General features: G+C 40.1%; 2 non-coding genes across 2 annotated transcripts; both read left to right on the top strand.

The window, feature by feature from the left end:
- The first annotated feature begins 2340 nt into the window (after nt 1-2340).
- TRNAA-CGC (transfer RNA alanine (anticodon CGC)) lies at nt 2341-2412 on the top strand. Its single transcript has one exon. It is a non-coding gene; the product is annotated as a tRNA-Ala (tRNA).
- A 2272-nt stretch (nt 2413-4684) lies between these two features.
- TRNAS-GCU (transfer RNA serine (anticodon GCU)) lies at nt 4685-4766 on the top strand. The gene has a single exon. It is a non-coding gene; the product is annotated as a tRNA-Ser (tRNA).
- The last annotated feature ends 2584 nt before the right edge of the window (nt 4767-7350 follow it).

Raw genomic sequence — 7350 nt, forward strand, 5'->3', positions numbered from 1 at the left:
TCGCGGCGTAACATCATCTTTCACATTAAAACAAAAAATATTGGGCTAACTTTACTGCTTCGGGTTTTTTTTAATTCATTGAAGTGTTTGAAAGACAGCTGGGCAAATACAGTGTGACATAAAATATTGCAGCAATAACCATTTTATTACCTAAGGTCTCTGCTAAAATATATATAATGTTTGGGGGTTCCAAGTAATTTTCTAGCAAAAAATATAGATTTTAACTTAAGAAAAAAGTGTCAAAAAAAGATTTAGACTTTAAGTGGTTAAACTTCCTGCATTTACACTGTTGTTGAAAACTTTGCAGACTGCCTGGATTATTTATTTACACAGAGGTTCTATCCCTTTGATCTAAGAAGGAAGCTTAGTTACAATGTTTCAAGTTAAAAGACTTGGCAGAATGCCCTGATGCTTTCTTTTGACAGCTGAGTGAGCAAATAAAGTCTCTTTACTTGTTTGTATGAAAGAATCGGCAACCTCTGCAGGAGAGATCGTCAGGGGAGGGGAATCGAGATCACGATTTTTTAACAATTAATTGTGCAGCTCTAGTGGGTGGATATAGGGACGGAGCTATATCATACATATGCTACAATGTATTGGCATCAGGAAAGGAAAATTACGGTATTTGATACAATTTTCCATTATCAAACCCATTCTTCCACTTAGTGAATTCATCAGGACAAAGGGGACATAAACGCCCCACCTCAATTTTCCCTCTTGGTCTCTGCCATGGTCACTGACCTGCTGCAGGAAGACAAGGAGGAATATGATTTAAAAGAAGAAGAGGGTACTCTTTCTTCTGAATCTTTGGATTAATCTAAGTAACAGGCTAGTCCAGCCATTGTTTTTTCCTTGCAAAAACACCTCTTTCTTGTTGACAAGGTGCACTCCTGTCTTAGTCTGGAGACTCCGGCGTCTATCCATCCTAAAGTCACCAGTATGAGCAATAAAAAGGACACAAAAAAAGTTTCCTTTGCCCTTTACAGATGAACAAGTTTTATATGGGGCTTGGCCTCCCCGAGAAAATGTATGCAAAAGAGAAATAAAGGATTTTTTTTTTTTTGCAGATTAATACTTACCTAGGTGGATCTGCCCCCCGGTGCCTCTGCACTAAGAACTGAGCGATCAACACCGCCGATCGCTCGGTTTTCAGAGCTCCATGAGTAGAGAGCTGTAGACTGTCAGTCACAGCTCTCTGCTCTGCTCCATCCTGGCTCATTGGAGCGCTGAGCTGTGGAGGGGTGGCCAGCTCAGTCTCTCATCGGTTTGATGAGAGGATGAAGCAGATATCAGTCCAGGCACCTGGTGGATCCAGACTTTATTGTCGTGATGACGCGGTGCCTGGACTGACCTTCGTGACGTCAGCAGAGAGCGGACTTTAGCCCAATCACTGCTGAAAGCAGGTCACAGAAGTGCAAAACAAACTGCACTCCTGCGATCCATAGGAGAAGTACAGCCAAATGTGCTTAGGCTATGCTTCTCTTTTAAGCATTTTTCTCAGCAATATCCTGTGAAAGAAGCATTTGGCAAAAATGGTTGGTACCATCTGTGGACCCTGCTTTTGCCTGCTTTATTAAAGCTGGGCTTTGCTTGTTTGCTTCCTCCACCCTCCGCTGCCATATTTGGCACCTTTCGGGGGGGGGGGACCGGGTACCTGTCCCCACTTCTGGGAGATTTCGCCACAAAGAGGTACCCCGGAAGGTCAGCCCCTCCTCCTTCTGTCGGGCCATTCACAAAGCACAGCGCATGCGCAGTAGGGAACCGGTTGTGAAGCCGTAAGGCTTCACTGCCGGTTTACCTTACAACGAATGGCGGCGGCAGCACCCGAGAGCCAATTGAAAAATTAGTTGGAGTATCGACATCGCCCAATATTAAAAGTCTGCAGCTACAGTATTTGTAGTCGCTTTAAGTCTGTGAAGGTTTCAGTATTTAAAGACAATATAGACAAGAGATTTGAATCATTCTTCAAGGCTTCTTTGACGCGTTTGTGGTGCAGGGGACAGCTCATTGAAAGCAATGGGCTACCTATGCTTATAGCCCAAAAAACGAGGAGCAATACTGCGCACTGTTACAAAAAGCAAATGTGAATGCAGCCTGAGAGTAGCCCATCTAGTAGAAAACCATCCCTGCAAATGTATGTAGAGACACCTTTATTTTCTCTTTAGCTAATGCTGCCACCCAGTGTTTATCTTCAATATTTACATTCTAAATATTAAATGTATTGTCATATATATTTTTTTAATCTTTGCCATTTTATACATATAACATATAATACTCTATTGCTTCTTTTAGCATACATACGTCAGAGTTTTGCTACTTAATGGCAAGATCTTTCAATCAGGGGATGTAGCTCAGTGGTAGAGCGCACGCTTCGCATGTGTGAGGCCCCGGGTTCAATCCCCGGCATCTCCATTTTATTTGTAGTATTTTAAACTATTTATCTCCACACCTAATAAAATGTGATAATCTATGGACTTGAAAATACATATTTCCTAGTGAAGAACAATTGAACAAATGATTAGGTATGCATACTGTGTCATCAAAATATGCATTAAAGTGGTTGTAAACCCACAATTTTTAATTTGTTAAAATAAAAAAGGGTGTATACTCACCTGCTCTGTGCAATGCTATTGTGCAGACTGGCCCCTAACCTCCTCTTCTGGAGTCTCTCTCTGGTGCTGTCCTCTCCTGCATGTACCCCCATAGCAAGACATGCGGGCGAGCTCCTAAGCCGGGCTGTGTGCGTTCATAGACACACACTGCATGGGTTGGCCATGTCCTCTGCTCCCTTCACACAGGTTTTGGTGGACAGCCAATGGCTCCTGCTGCTCTCAGACTGTCCTGTGAGAGCAGATAGAGAAGAGGTGCAGCTGGGCACAGCACTGGATCGATAGAGGACTCAGGCAAGCATTTAGGGGGAGGGACAAGTGGTAAAACTTTTTTTAACCTTTAAAGTGATTGTAAATGCAGTTATTTTTTTTTTTTTTTTTTAATAACAAAGGTAATACTTACCTGCTCTGGTTTTGTACAGGGCTGCCCCAATCCTCCTCTTTTTGGCTCAAAGAGTGCAAGGAAATATTGAATTTTCAAGTCCATAGATTATCACGTTTCATTAGAAAGCATTAAGGCAAAAAACCTTCTGCCATTTAACCACTTTAATGCAAGGTAAAATAAAATTTTTATTTTTAGAACCACTTTAAGTAGGCAAATTTCAATTTACTTTACTAGGTACTGTAATGCATTCAAAATACCTGTAATGTATTAAATATACCTGTATAATTCATTTTAATTATATATCGGATTATTAACTGTATCTATAATATGTGTTGAAGCTACATTGATTTGACATTTTTTAAAGAGTAACTCCACTTTTGTTGAGGAAAAAAAACATTCCCCTCTATGTACATTGCAGGGATTTTAACAAACGTTGTTGCAGATTCCTACCTTTTGTTATTCTGAAGGAATAGCTGCTTGTCTGTGTCCATGTGTAGAGTGAATCTGTATGGTAGTGGTTTTATAATCAATCAGCTGCTGCACCTGCAGGGCACTAATGAGGAAAGTGGCAGGGTCTGCATCCCTTTAGATGTGATTTCTCTTTGAGAGTATCTCACCAAAAACGACATTAGTGTTGCAGGGGATGCTCAAAATCTGATTTGTACCTTAGTACAGACTTCTGGGAAAATCAGTAAGCCAATCACAAAAGCAGGAAATGATGTACCGGGGGGGGGGGGGTGTTCTGTACACTATCTGTGTACAGAACGCCTCCAGGTAGCCATATTTCATTTTACAGAAAATTACAACACTGCAGATTGAAAAGGAAAGGTAATTTTTAATAACATTCATTTACAATATGACTTGTGTCACAACTGTATGAGATTATATATATATATATATATATATATATATATATATATATATAATCTCATACAGTTGTGAATATATATATAATTTTTTTTTTTTTTTTTATTTGCTAATTTTTATTTCCCACGAAAGTGGAGTTACCCTTTAAGTACATTGGAAGGTACGTGTGATTGTTACAAGTGGTGCTCGACACTGGGAGCTGGTTATGGCCAACTTTTCTGCTCTTATCATACTGCTAGTGTTTTGGTGTGTCATTGCAGTTACCTGAGTTTACCCATGAGGAAAAATGCAGGTAATGGCACGTGGTGTGAATGGGCCCGAAAAAAACCTGTGTAGCTTTTTATGGAGCTTAACTACTTGACTACCTGGCCAATTCTGACACCTCTCACATATATGTAAAAATCTACATTTTTTTTGCTAGGAAATCAAAATATTATATTCATTTTTTGAAAGCAGAGACCCTGAAAAATAAAATGGTGGGAGTTGCAATTTTTTTTATTGCACAATATTTGCGTAGGCATTTTTAAAACTCATATTTTCAAGAAAAAAATATACTTTAATGAATTTTAGTGCACACAAACAGAATATAATATACATTTTTTTGGTAAAAGATGCCCCAGTGGGGGGACATTAGTTAGTGCTCTTTGGAGGCAAAGGAGAGGCACTGGTGATGGAGACTAAAGACTTCATTGGTGATATTCACATGTTGGAGGTAAAGTCCTGGAATTCTAGGTCTTAATTTTGGACCTTAGAATGTTATAATATAACTACATACACAAAATCTACATACAATTTATAGCAACCTTAAACTTAAACAGGACAAGACGAGGTGGCCGAGTGGTTAAGGCGATGGACTGCTAATCCATTGTGCTCTGCACGCGTGGGTTCGAATCCCATCCTCGTCGAGTAGTTTTTCACCTTTATAGCCACCCAAACGTGACTTTATCATATTTAAAGGTTAAGCATAAAATAACATGTTACACCCTATGTAACATGCTATGAATGTACCAGACCCTGCACTGCTCTTGTAACAGCAGACCAGGAATCTTCTCCCTGTGTCTGCTGCCACAATTCAAAAGCATGCCCGTGCGGTGCTCAGCCCACCTGGGCGTCGCACTCATTCACAGTCCAGCTTTTGTGGCTGTCGGCTTGTAGTTTTCAATTAGCTTCACTTCCCCCCAGGCCTGGCATATGGGTCTCTGGTGTTGCCTTTCCCCCACCAATGTCTTTCAGACCCAAATTCCAATATTTGGGATTTTGTTTAGCAGGCAACGAGAGTGACTGAGAAAATGAGTTTGGACAACACAGGTTCCAATAATTTATCTAAAACACAGAAAAAAGCTATACAATCTCTTCAAACCAATTCCCAAATCATTATAAAACCTGCAGACAAGGGAGGCAACCTCGTTGTTGTGAATACTGAGCAATATGAAATAATGTGTCTAAACATCTTAGACAGAGAATGGTAGCGACCAATTTCTAAAAGTGTAATAGAGAACTTTTGTAATGAATACCATTGTATAATTTTGAGAGTTTTCCAGAAAGGCCTTATTGATAAAGATATTTGGAATTATTTAAACATTAAAGAACCTAAAATTCCTAAGTTTTACACCCTGCCCAAAATACACAAATCAATGACACATCCGCCTCGTCCACCGATTGATTATATCTAGCTGTTTAAGGCTCGGTTCACACCTAAACCAGCCGTGGGTCGCACAACAATGCTGTCCGTCCCTGTTCTCAGGCACGAATCAGAGCAGAATCTTTGCCTGAATTTGGTCCTGAAACGGAGGCAAAGACGCACAGCGTTTCCGTGCAGTGCGCTCCGCAGCTGCCCCAGAGACATGTGAACTGGCTCCATAGAGAGCCGGTCATATTATCCTGCTATACAGATTGGAATGCGGGGAAACCCGCATCTAATTTGCATAGGTGTGAACCCAGCCTTAGGCCCCATTCACACTAGCGCGTTTTTTGATGCATTTTGCATTTTGCAGAAATGCACGGGAATTTTTTAACATGGGTTCCTATGGAACATGTTCACATCAATGCTTTTTTGTATCTCCGCGTTTTTGGAAAGGGTCGGGGACTTTTTCTCATGCAAAATGCAGCGTTTTGCATGTAATGGTTTTCAATGGACAAGCATCAAAAACGCAAGTGCACCTTTTTTGCAGCGTTTTGGATGCGTTTTTGGTGCGTTTTTGGTGCGTTTTTGCCGTTTTTTTTTTTTTTTATTTTTTTTTTTTTGTAATTTTTTTGTAAGACTGTAAAAAAAAATGAAAAAAAAAAAAAAAAAAAAAAAACGCAAAACGCAAATCGCGGCAAAAACGCGGCAAAAACGCCGCTAAAACGCGGCAAAAACGCGGCTCAAAAACGCGGCAAGCATGAAAAAAAAACCTCCAAAAACGCTCAAAAGCAACATGCATAGGTGTGAATCGAGCCTTATGCTGGCCATACACTATACGAAAAATCGGCCGAAAAATCGTTCGTATGGACACTTCGTTCGTTTTTCGGCAAGTTAGTGGGTACAAATCGATAATCGTTTGTGACGTTTTTGTGGAAAAAAAACGAACGGCATGTTTGGAAAATTTCTGCCGAACGTACGATAAATTGCAAGGTTAATGTGTTTCCCGTCCGAACTGCTTGCACTAGGTATATGTAAAAAAACGAACACAAAATTATTTATTCATGTCCACTGAACAGATTATCGGACATTATATGATGGCACGATCGTTTGCGGTCACGGTCGAACGTTCGTTTTTCGAAAATGGGTTCGGCCGATTTTCTGTATAGTGTATGGCCAGCATAAGTCTAACTGAAAATGCGAGTTCTCCTGTGGATAGTTACTTACATCCACATGTGACCTCTTTATTCTCGTAGATAAAAGATACTATTGATCTCCTTAAAACTATTGACAGTTTGTATCTTCCAAAAAATACATGGCTAGTGGCCATTGACATAGAGAGTCTATATAATATTATTCCACATATGAAAGAGATAGAAACTATAGAAAACCATTTAAAAGAAAGAGGACAATCAGCTCAGAGCTACAACCAATTTATTGTGGAATTGCTCAACCTGTACCTGGAGGGGTGGGAGAGGGAACTATTTGCATGTGAGGACTTGTTAGATGTTCTTTTGCACATCATTTATTGGTATTGATATTATGATGAAGTCCTATTATTTTGGTCTGGAACAAAGGATGAACGTTTTCAATTCATGGATCTCATTTCTAAAAATGATTACAATCTGAAATTTACTAGGGAATGTGGTCAGCACAAAATTAATTTTTTGGATGTAGAAATTTCAATTAATGAAGGATTATTATGCTCCTCATTGTATAGAAAACCATCTGCAGGAAACAGGATTCTGCTACTAGCTTACACCCAGGGCTGGTGCTACCACTAGGCAAACTAGGTAGCTGCCTAGGGCGCACTGCTGCCTAGGGCGCCCGGCCACTGGTGTTCCTACACTCTTCTCTCTGCATCAACT

The sequence above is a fragment of the Aquarana catesbeiana genome, linkage group LG11 (assembly GCF_042186555.1).
Source record: "Aquarana catesbeiana isolate 2022-GZ linkage group LG11, ASM4218655v1, whole genome shotgun sequence".
Lineage (NCBI taxonomy): Eukaryota > Metazoa > Chordata > Amphibia > Anura > Ranidae > Aquarana > Aquarana catesbeiana.